Below are 11714 nucleotides of genomic sequence, written 5' to 3'. Positions count from 1 at the left end.
ATGAGGATGCATGTCTGATCCCTGGCCTTGCTCAGTGGGTTAAGGATCCAGCGTTGCCATGAGCTGTGGTGTAGTTGGTAGATATGGCAGGGAACCTGTGTTGCTGTGGCTATGGTGTAGGCCAGCAGCTATAGCTCCAATTTGTCTCCTAGCCTGGGAATCTCAATTTGTCAGGGGTGCAGCCCTAAAAAGACAAAAGACCAAAAAAAAAAAAAAAAACTTGGCTACTTTTCACTTACAAAATTTGTTAATGGCAAGCCCCACCAATATTCATATTTTGGTCCTTTGAGGCTTGAGGCTATCTATACCATTTTCTAATTATTATAGTGGAAATGCAACAGAAGTAGTTGCTGATCACCCAGAGTATTCACAAATAGAAAGCTGGATTTGAGCACAAAACAACTGACTGTACAAGTTTAGAGCTTAAGGATGTATTATCTACTTCAATTTAGATGGTGATACTTCTGGAGTTCCAGTTGTGGCTCAGCAATAATGAACCCAAATAGTATACATGGGGATGTGGGTTCTATCCCTGGCCTCACTCAGTGGGTTAAGGATCTGGCGTTGCTATGAGTTGTATAGGTCGCAGATTAAGCTTGGATCTGGTGTTGCTCTGGTTGAGACTGTGGCCGGCAGCTACAGCTCCGATTTAAACCCTAGCCTGGGAACTTCTATATGCAGTGGGTTCAGCCCTACGAAGCAAAAAAAAAAAAATCTGGACAGGAAATCATATCTTGAATTATCTGGCCCTAAATGCAATCAGATGTTTGCCTGTGAGAACAGTAGAGGGAGTTCTGAAATGTATACACAGAAGAAAAGTTGATGAGCAGATAGAGCAGAGAGAGAAGCTATACGCCAAAAAATGCTGACAGCCACCAGAAGGTGGAAGAAGCAAAGAACAAATTCTCCCTTAAAGCATTTGGAGGGACCCATCGAACCCTTGATTTAAGACTTCTAACCTCCCAATACTATTAGAGTATAAATTTCTATTGTTTTAAGTTGCCAAGTTTCGGCAATTTGCTAGAGCATCCACAAGAAACTAACATACTCCGCTTATCCCACACACACACACACACCAAGGCAAAGAAGCTAAGAAAAGTACAAGTGCTTTGTAAACCTAAGTGCTATCAAATGCAAGCTCTCGCTCTAGGTCACTTTCTATAAGGACCTCCAGGACCATGCAAACAGTCATCATTGAAATTCCCATTGTGGCTCAGTGGGTTAAGAACTCAACATTATCTATGAGGATACAAGTTCGATCCCTGGCCTTGCTCAGTAGGTTAAGGATCCAGTTGCAGCTGCAGCTCTAATTCGACTCCTAGCATGTGGAACTTCCACATGCCACAGATGAGGTCCTTAAAAAAAAAAAGTCATCATCATGGACCAGTCCTCACAGAACAAATGTAAGGGGAGTTCCTGGGGCTTACCTGTATCATTGTGTACTCTTCCCTTAATCCTTCTCTTCCCACAAAGCTTAGTATTTTTTTTTGGTGGTGGTGTGGGTACTAACGGAAGCAATTCTCAAAGAAAATGAGTTAGAACTACTTTACCCATATCTCTTCAATCTTCCCAATAATTACTAGAGAAGAGATTCCAAGATCTTTTGTTAGTCCAAGTGTAAGCAGAAAGGGTAGGGGATCCTGGAAGAAAGAACCAGGAATGGTTTTCTTTTTTTTTTTTTCTTTTTTTCTGGCCGTGGTACACGTTGGCTTGATGTGAGATCTCTGTTCCCAGACTAGAGCTTGAACTCTCACTGCAGCAATTAAAGCACCACTAGACCACCAGGGAATTCCCATGGCTTTCTTGACATAAGAAGCCATTTTTGGCCTAAGCCATTATGGGATCTAAGCCTGGCCACAATGCTTGCCTTTCAAAAGGTCTCAGCAATAATGATCTTAAGAGAACAAGTGAACAAACAGTTATCAGGCAAGAGGTAACAATAGCAAAGATCATAAACCAGACCTGAAGACTCCCAGTTCTGTTTCAATGGTAAATATTAGCCTGAAGCATTTGCTTCAGTTGTTTGGTAAAATTTAAACCACCCCCCACCCAGACCCCACCACCTTGAGGGCTCAACAACAGGATCAACTGGAACCTAAGAGATGAGGATGTTGACCTTTTCTGACCCACATAACTTCAATCACCTAACCTTTGGATTCTGATATCCTCTGTCCCAATTCTATGCTGAATTCCCCTGTTTAAGCCCCTTCATGAATATGTATGTACCCTTTGCTTAAAATTTCCCTGATGTTGCTGTTTGGGGAGATATCGCTTTGGGAAAGATTCCCAGTGTTCTCTGTACTCACTGCAGGTAATAAATCCTTCCTTCTCCTGATCTTTGTCTTGGTTGTGTCTTTTGGCTCAACACCCACCAGGAGGTGAAGCCAGTTTTCAGGTTACGGGATTTAGAATAGGCTTTCTCAAAGAGCAACAGAATTGACACTTGGGACTAGATAATCTTCTTGTTTGGGAGACTATCCTGCACAAGGTACATTTAGCAGCATCCTTGTCCTCTAACCACTGAATACTGCCAGTATTGCTCCTAGTCAGGACAATCAAAATGTCCACAAAGGCCAAACGTTCTAAGGGGCAAATTTGTCAGCCATCCCCATCACTCATACCAGATAGAGAACCACTTACTTAGGGAATTCTTGTTCTGGCTCAGTGGATCAAGAATCTGTCTAGGGAGTTCCCATAGTGGCTCAGTGGTTAACGAATCCAACTAGGAACCATGAAGTTGCGGGTTCGATATCTGGCCTCGTTTAGTGGGTTCAGGATCTGGTGTTGCCGTGAGCTGTGGTGTAGGTCACAGACGCGGCTAGGATCCTGCATTGCTGTGGCTATGGTGTAGGCTGGCGGCTACAGCTCCAACTAGCCCCTAGCCTGGGAACCTCCATATGCCATGGGTGAAGCCCTAGAAAAGACAAAAAGACCAAAAAAAAAAAGAATCTGTCTAGTATTCATGAGGATGGGGGTTTGATCCCTGGCCTTGCTCAGTGGATTAAGGATCCAATGTTGCCCTGAGCTGTGGTGTAGGTGTGATGTGGTGTAGGTCAGATGTGGCTTGGATCTGGCATTACTGTGGCTGTGGCGTAAGCCAACAGCTACAGTTCCAATTGGACCCCTAGCCTGGGAACTTCCGTATGCCGAGGGTGCAGCAGTCAAAAAAAAGGAAGAAAAAAAAAAGAACCATTTACTGAGGAGTTCTCTTGTGGCACAGCAGATTAAGGATCCAGCTTTGTCACTATAGTGGCTTGGGTCAATGTTGTGGCAAGGGAAATGCAGACAAAAAAAAAAGAACCACTTATTTAGACAGGGCTGGCCAAAGATCTATCTCATGTGGCTCTACTCTTGGTAATTGATTTTTTTTTTTTTTTAAATCTTTTTAGAGCTACACCGGAGGCACATGGAAGTTCCCAGGCTACGGGTCGATCAGAGTTGTAGCTGCTGGCCTATGACACAGCCACAGCAATGCCAGATCTGAGCCTCATCTGGGACCCATGCTGCAGCTCAAAGCAACGCTGGATCCTTAACCCATTGATCCAAGGCCAGGGATCCAACCAGCATCCTCATGGATGCTAGTCAGATTCATTTCCAGTGAGCCACTACAGGAACTCCTATTGATTCTTCATTAAATTGGTCTTTTTAATAGTTTCATTGGTGTTTCTCAAATTAGAATCAAATTTCATTTCTAGCAGAACCATCCTATCTTGTTGACCTACCAGGACACCCTAGAATTACATCTTACATGTTTTGCAGATGATTTTTTTTTTTTTTTTTTTTTTTTTTTTGGCAGTGTCCACAGCAAGCAAAAGTTCCCAGGCCAGGAATCAAACCCAAGCCACAGCATCAACCCGAGCTGCTGCAGTGACAACTTCTTAACCCTCTTAACCCTTAGGCCACCAGAGAACTGATTATTTTAATTTGTTAATGACAGATTCCGATGAACTTCAGGCTCCTAGCAGACAATGTTCCCTATTTTAATCCCTTAGTTCTGGAATCTGATCCTGGTTTTGAAACAAGCAGGACCCTGTGGGGCTCCTGGGTGCAAATCCTGTCTGTGTCTCCCATTTCTCTCTCTCATTAGGGGGGGAGTGGGGGGAGTCTACACCCACAGCATGTGGTAGTTCCCAGGGATCCAAGCCCCTTCAGTGATAATGGCAGAGCCTTAACCCACTGTGCCACAGAGAACTCCCATTTCTTGTTTCTAGGAAATAGGTCTCAAATAGCCTCCAAGACCTTCCCTGGATTCCAAAGGGCAGGTTCAAACAGTTGCTATTCTGGGAAGGGAGGGAATACAGAAACAAAGGAGGAAGTTAAGAAATAGCAATATAGCCTTGGGGTGGGGTCCAGGTTCCTTCTCAAGTAATATACATTAACAGTATATCGGAGTTCTGCTACTGCAACTAAGGCCCCCACCCAGGTGGAGGATGTCAACTTAGGCTGAGTTCAAGATTCCTGGAGCTACCTCAGTACCAACCAATCAAAAGGAAATCACACACCCTGCAGCCCTCACCCCAAATTTTGCCTGTAAATATTCTCCCCCAAAACCAATGAGGAAAGTTTGGGGTTTCTGAGCATGAATCACCCATCCCCTTTGCTTAGCTCTGCAACAAACCATTCTATGCTCCAAATTCCAACACTTCAGTAGGTCTGGGCTCACTGTGCATCAGACACAAAATTGGTAACAAAGCGATGGCCTAAAATTTTCCATGCATCTCTGGAGCACTGGGACGCAGGTTCGATACCCAGCCCAGCAGTGTCTGAAGGATCCAGCACTGCTGCAACTATGGCTCCAGTTGATGCAGAGGTGTGGATTTGAACCATGGCCCAGAGAAGTGGGTTGAAGGATCTGGCTCAGATTCAATCCCTGGCTTGGGAACTTCCATATGCTGCAGGGTGGAGGGGGGTGGGGAGGAGAGACAAAACAAAACCAAAAACCTCCATAACTGGGTAGGATAAAAGGAAAAAAGAAAGACAGCTTTACTAGCAACAGACCTTAGAAAAAAGGAACAGGGGAGTTCCCGTCGTGGCGCAGTGGTTAACGAATCTGACTAGGAACCATGAGGTTGCGGGTTCAGTCCCTGCCCTTGCTCAGCGGGTTAACAATCCGGCGTTGCCGTGAGCTGTGGTGTAGGTTGCAGACGCAGCTTGGATCCTGCGTTGCTGTGGCTCTGGCGTAGGCTAGTGGCTACAGCTCTGATTCGACCCCTAGCCTGGGAACCTCCATATGCCGCAGGAGCGGCCCAAGAAATAGCTAAAAAAAAAGAAAAAAGGAACAGTCTCTCAAGAGGCAAGAAAGCCACTGATTAAATCCCTCCCAAATACAGAATTATCAGTCAGCAGTCACTGTACCAACTGCCCAAGCTTCACAAATAGTCTCCCCTTAAGTCTGAGATTATGCCATTTTATGGGGAGGAGGAAACATGTTCAAAGAGAATTCAACCTTGTTTGAAACAAGCCCACATGCTCTATAGACTACAAGCACTGTGAGGACAGCTTCATTACCACTATGCCTCCCTTTATGACCACCAAAACCAGTGTTCTGATGGGACCAAGATCTGATGGAGAAGAGAACTAAGTAGAGGTCTACTTCCTAAGATCAGTGGTGGATCAGATCCTGGATTGAACAGTATTCTTTACACCTTCGAGATACGTATATTTTACAATATTTCTTATATGCCATATTATTTTTAAGTGGGAAAAAAATAACTACACCCAAAAATCTTGATAATAGGAGTGCCAGACATGGCGCTATAGGTTAAGAATCCGACTGCAGGAGTTCTTGTGGCTCAGTTGTAACAAAGCCAACTAGTACCCAAGAGGACTCAGGTTTGATCCCTATACACACTCACAGGTTTAAGGATCCTGTTACTGTGAGCTGCGGTGGTGTGGGTGGTAGATGAGGCTTGGCACCCGCATTGCTATGGCTATGATGTAGACTGGCAGCTGGAGCTTTGATTGGACCCCTAGCCTGGGAACTTTTATATGCTGCAGGAGCAGCCCTTAAAAAAAAAGAGGGAGAGAGAGAATCCAACTGTAGCGGCCCAGGTTGCTGCAGAGGTGAAAATTCAAACCCCGGCTGATGCAGTGGGTTAAAGGATAAGGCGTTGCCACAACTGCGGCATACGTGGTAGCTGTGGCTCAGATTCAACCCCTGGCAGGAAAATTTCCGTATGCCACAGGTGCGGCTATACAATAAAATAAAATAATAACAAAATAATAAAGAAAAAAATAAGAGCATGAGAAAAAGTGCTGGACCAACTCCCGCAACCGGCTGAATTCTAAGCTCACTCCAAGATGAGATGTCAAAAAGGAACCAGTGCAAAACGTAGTTGGGGTATGACGAGAAAAAGAGAAAGAAAAGCAAATGGCTGACTACACGCATACTGCAGCAAGAATGGCCAGGAGACATAGGAAATCAAGAAATATTTCAAACTGAAATATAAGAAGCTGATGAAGAACACAGAGAGGCAGATTTAAAAGGAAGAAATAAAACTTCTGGAGAAGAAAATCTCAAAGGTTTGAAAATATTTCCTCACAGAACAGAAAACCCTGTAGGAGAAAAGTTTTCGAGTAATAAAGCCTTATGCAAGTTCTTGAGTCTTTAAATGTGAACGTACTACCTTAGGAAACAAAAATGAACTGAAGTAAAAAGAGCTTTTTTCCAACCACGGCTACACCCTGAAAGTGTCCCTACAGGCTGGCGCAGACCTCTCATACGTCCGGGTGTTAGAATGCGGACCCATTCAGGACTCCCCGACATTCCCGCCTTACAAAAGGGATTCTCCTCAAACTCGCCCCCTTCTGGCCCGCCTTGTCTCCGTCTTCCCAGGCTGGCGATTCCACCACCAGAGTCAAAGATACCGTTGGCGGCCTCTGCAACGACTCTCTTCGCTTCCAGATCGCACACCCTCAGTCCCTCCCCCAGGGCCCCCAATCCCCAGTCGATCCCGGGTGTGCGAGTCTCAAACAGGCCATCCGTCCCACCCCTCACTTAGGGCTCCAAGTCTCCACGCTCTCCCTCTTCTTCACATCCGGCACCTCAGTCTTCCCTCTGAGAACTTAGAGGAGGGTGGAACGACGGGGACTGGATAGTAGCAGCTGAGGCTAATTCATCTTTCCAATATTTACCACCGTAGGCGGAGCTATCAAGGGGCAGGGTTAGGTACGCAGCGGGCCTAAGTCAACATCTCGCGCCCAAGGTGCGCAAGCGCCGCTTCCGGAACTCCCTTCTGCTCTAACGCGCCCTGCCCCCTCTCGGTCCTGCGCCCAAGCACCCGGGAACAGCAACCCAGGGAGCCCGCTTCCCCGCCCCACTTCCGGGTTCTCGCCAAACCCCACCTTCTTCTCCGGGAAGACGTGGCGCAATTCTACTTACAGAACTGAGCCGGAAGGACGTAAAGACAGCGGAGGGGCAGGGTCCGGTAGGCAGGAGTCCAGGGGCGGGGCCACGGGCGCGAGAGCGCCATTTTGATGCTCCCGGAGCGGAGCCCGAGATTGGCCAGCCAGGCGCAGGGCGGGGCCGCGGCCAGCCGCCCAGACGCTGCGGGTTGGGGAGGGTGGGTGAGCACTGCTCTCTCGGTGGCGGGGGTGAGAGGAGGGAAGAAGAGGGGAAGGCAGGGCGTGGGGAGAGGAGGGCGTACACAGCGTTCTTGAGCCTCAAAGGACATTGACTGAGGGGGTACTCAGAAGAGTGCGCCCAAAGGACTGCTGGGTTGAAGACCAGCGTGACCTAAGAAAATGACAGTCATTTCCTGCTGAGGAAGAAGAAGGAGGGACCCGAGAACCCCGGAGACCGACAAAGGCGTCTCCGAGAGCAGAACCTGAAGGGCGGCCGATGGGTGTACTCAGCTGTAGAGTACCTTCAGGTGACCTCACCTGATTCCTTCAGAGAGCAGGGCTTTCGCCTCAGGCTTGGTCGGCAGATACAAAGTGCAGGGGCAGAGGATGTCACCACCTTCTCTTCTGGGAGGGACATGGCGCCAGTTCAGTGTCATCTACGTTTCTGTTTTTCACCAAGACCAGCTGTTTTTGCTCTAAACAAGATAGACTGAACTTTCCAGACCTTGGTGAGGAGTTATTTGTTAAACACATATACACAGTCGCAATTAGCAGGATCGGGGACCAAGAGTTCTCATACTCTGTAGCAAACTTGTTAACCAACCAATCTCCTTTCTCTCTTAATTATCAGGTTCCCCGCTAAGAAGAAAAGGAGCCCTGAAAGCCACCTTTGGTTACTGGCCTGAAATGCCCTGAGGAACATAAGCAACGTCATGGAATTTTTACATCAGATGAGGTCTCTAATGAGATGGAAGGTGAAGAAAATAAGACTGATTGTGTCTAAACAGATATACAGACACTGCAGCCACAAAAAGTTGACCAAACATTCCTGCCCTAGCAAAGGTGAATGACTATTGCTTCTCCAACGACAACTCTTACCCTATTCCATTCCTCCTGCTTTCCTGATGAAAAGTATTAAGCAAATCACTGAATTGCCTCTGCTTTTGACAGCACCAGAATAAACCCCTGTTTCTTTGGGCCTTCCCCAAAATCACCTAACACAAGCCAGAATACTATAATAAGCCCTCTTTAACATTCCCTTTCTGAGATGCTACATAATTACCCAGAGTGTAAAGTTTCCCTCAACACAGCAGCTAATAACCCTTCAATATTTGACAATAACTGATTTGGTAGTCTTTGGTGGGCACCACCAGTATAAAAAAACCTACATTTATAAATTGTACATGACCATAGAAGACTTTAGAGCCTATACTCTAATGAGAAATCAAACCTTAAAGTGAATGGTAAAATGGGACAAAATCTTGGTATATTAAAAGCTTGTAGAGAATTCTCTTGTGGCACATTAAGTTAAGGATCTGGGCTTGTCACTGCCATGGTTCAGGTCACAGCTGTGGCTCCAGGTCGGTCATGGCCCCAGAACCTCCACATGCCTTGGGCACAGCCAAAAAAATAAATAAGGAGTTCCCACTGTGGCACAGAGGGTTAAGGATCCAGCATTATCTCTGTGGCACGGGTTATATACCTGGTCCGGTGCAGCGGGTTAAGGATCTGGCGTTGTGGCAGCTGCAGATTCAATCTCTGGCCCAGGAACTTTCATTTGCCTCGGGTGTGGCCAAAGAAACAAAAAATAAAGGAAAAAAAAAATTAAAAAGTGAGGGCTTCAGTCACACTAGCCACATTTCAAGTGCTCAACAAGCCTGTTGTGGCTAAATGGCTTCCTTATCATACCATGCAGCTTTTGACTAAGGAAAAGGAGGAACTGAAACCCTACTATCTGAAACCACCACTCTGAAAGGGCTCCCCTCTGGCTCTGACTCTCCTCTAAGTCACTGCCCTTCTTCACTCCACCTTGGAAAGTTAGAACCTGTTATTTAAGACTTAGATGTGGGGCTCATATGAATTACTTCAGAAAAAGCTTCCATTTCCTTGAGGGAGTTTCACTTGTATACAGAAGTGCAGCTTTCTAAGGTGTTAGCCATCCACTTTAACTCTGTGGGTGTAGTATTTCTCAGAAGAAAGGCACCAGAGACTTCCTCTATCTCCATTTGTCACCCTGTGAACTTTTATCCCAGTTAATTAATTAATTAATTAATTGTCTTTTTAGAGGTTCCCGGGCTAGAGGTCCAATTGGAGTTATAGTCACTGGCCTACAACAGAGCTGCAGCAGTGCAGGATCCGAGCTGTGTCTGTGACCTACACCACAGCTCACAGCAACGCTGGATCCTTAACCCACTGAGCAAGGCCAGGGATTGAACCTGCATCCTCATGGATGCTAGTTGGGTTCATTAACCGCTGAGCAACGACAGGAACTCCTGAGTAGATTATTAAACAATGAAATTAATGTGATTCAATGTCTAAAATTGAAGGCAGCTTTATAAAGTTGTCTCATTTGTGAATAGCACAGAGATTAAAAATCTCCAGGACAGAAGAATGATGGAATGACATGAAGCATCATGAGGTTTGCATATTTTTTCTAGGCCCTAAGTGTGGTTGGCTTTTATTTACAGTTTTCAGCACAATTAAGTTTCCTCACAATGCTTGATATGTATTTTAGACAAGGGTTGTTTGGAGTTGTATTTTTTTTTTTTTTTTTTAGTAATCTTTGGTTACTTTATGATTTAATCAGATTTTCTGTTGTCAAAGTCTTTAGTTACACATGGCTCCTAAGAATTGTTTTTTTCTTTCTCACTTCTCAGAAAAGAGTAAAAACCCTCAGCTTTTTGGTAAGCTCTCTAAAGGCAAGGATGGACAGAACGGAACTATTGAATTCCCTTTATCTTCCATAGCATTACTCATGGGGCTCAAATAACTTCTCAGTAAATATTTGTTGATTGCTAGAAATGCTTTTTCTGTAGATGTTCACATGTGTTCTAGATGAAATTATCCAGTTTTATTTTTATTTTTGTTTATTTTACTTTTTATTTTTTTGGCCATGACCAAGGCACATGTAAGTTCCAGGGTCAGGGATCAAACTCGTGCCACAGCAATAATCCAAGCTGCTGTGGTGATAATGCTGGATTCTTAACCAGCTGTGCCCCAGGAGAACTCCCAGTTTTATTTTAAAAGTGTTAAATGTCTTTGTCTCCCACCAGTGATGAAGGGCAGCATCTAAGTTTATCTCCTTCCTGCTGTATCCTGAGGAGCTGGATGGTCCCCTGCCTGAAGGAAGAACCAAAGTAGTGTTGAATTAATAGATAAATGAAGCTAACTACTTTTTACAGTAAAGTGCTTTAAAATGAATATGTAATTGCATTTATTAATCCTTGGGAAGAACTCACATAAATATTTTAAGTATTAAAAAATAGAGCAAGGGAGTTTTTTCTGTGGCAATGGGATCCGAGGTTTCTTGGGAGAACTGAGACACGGGTTCAATCCCCGGCCTGGCACCATGGGTTGTTGCCCCAAGTGTGGCTGGGATCTGATCCCTGGTGCAGGAGGAACTCCATATACAGTGGGGTGGCAAAAAAAAAAAGAGCAAGGATTTCTCCAGTGGCGCAGCAGGTTAGGGATCCTGTGTTGTCACTGCAGCAACTTGGATTGCTGCTGTGGTGTGGGTTCGACCCCTGGCCCAGGAACTTCCACATAGTGCAGTGCAGCCAAAAGAACAAAACAAAGCAAACAGCCTCACTGAAGGGGCATAATTGCCCAAGTACATTCAGCACTAGGAAGAGCCATGTTCACCAGAGCTCAGCCATGGAAACGGGCCTCTGTCAGTTGTGGTCAGGATGAATGAAAACAACCTTTGTGATTCTAAGTCAGCCAGCATCCAAATAGAAAACAAAGAGTTCATATATAGTTCACATTTTCAGGAAATGACAAATAGCTTTTCATTGCATTTATGAATTTCGTAAATGTCCTTACAGATTTTCAATAAATTTACACAATAAATATTCAATAAATTTATAGATTCATTATTTGTGATCACATTGTAGATTGTGTCAGGTGGTCCATTCATCTAAAGACAAAAGAACTGCCCTCACCATTAGTAGGTTGTCAATTATCGAGCATCATACAGGCCAGAAAAGAAGAGTCATGGTTAAGACTCATTTCACTGTTGAGGACACTCAGCCCAGCCAAAGTAAGGGATTTTTTCAAAGTTGCCCAAGTAGTAAATGGTGCACAAAACCCCAGAGTGCTTGGGTCTCATTCTAACAACCTTTTCTTAAGGCAAACTGATTCTTTGCTCTGTG

The 11714-nt window shown here is 45.1% G+C and overlaps 1 long non-coding RNA gene across 1 annotated transcript; it reads left to right on the top strand.

Annotated features, from left to right (window-relative positions):
- The first annotated feature begins 7568 nt into the window (after positions 1-7568).
- Positions 7569-11423, top strand: LOC100737817 (uncharacterized). The gene is made up of 3 exons (XR_135407.5): positions 7569-8072; positions 8195-8406; positions 10617-11423. It is a non-coding gene; the product is annotated as an uncharacterized LOC100737817 (long non-coding RNA).
- Positions 11424-11714: the final 291 nt, after the last annotated feature.

The sequence above is a fragment of the Sus scrofa genome, chromosome 14, assembly GCF_054392235.1.
Source record: "Sus scrofa isolate SSC_HxYL_T2T_F1_AM1 chromosome 14, Sscrofa_HxYL_maternal_Yorkshire_Landrace_v2.0, whole genome shotgun sequence".
NCBI lineage: Eukaryota > Metazoa > Chordata > Mammalia > Artiodactyla > Suidae > Sus > Sus scrofa.
Note: the sequence above shows the minus strand (reverse complement) of the source record. Positions and strands in the feature narration are given on the sequence as shown.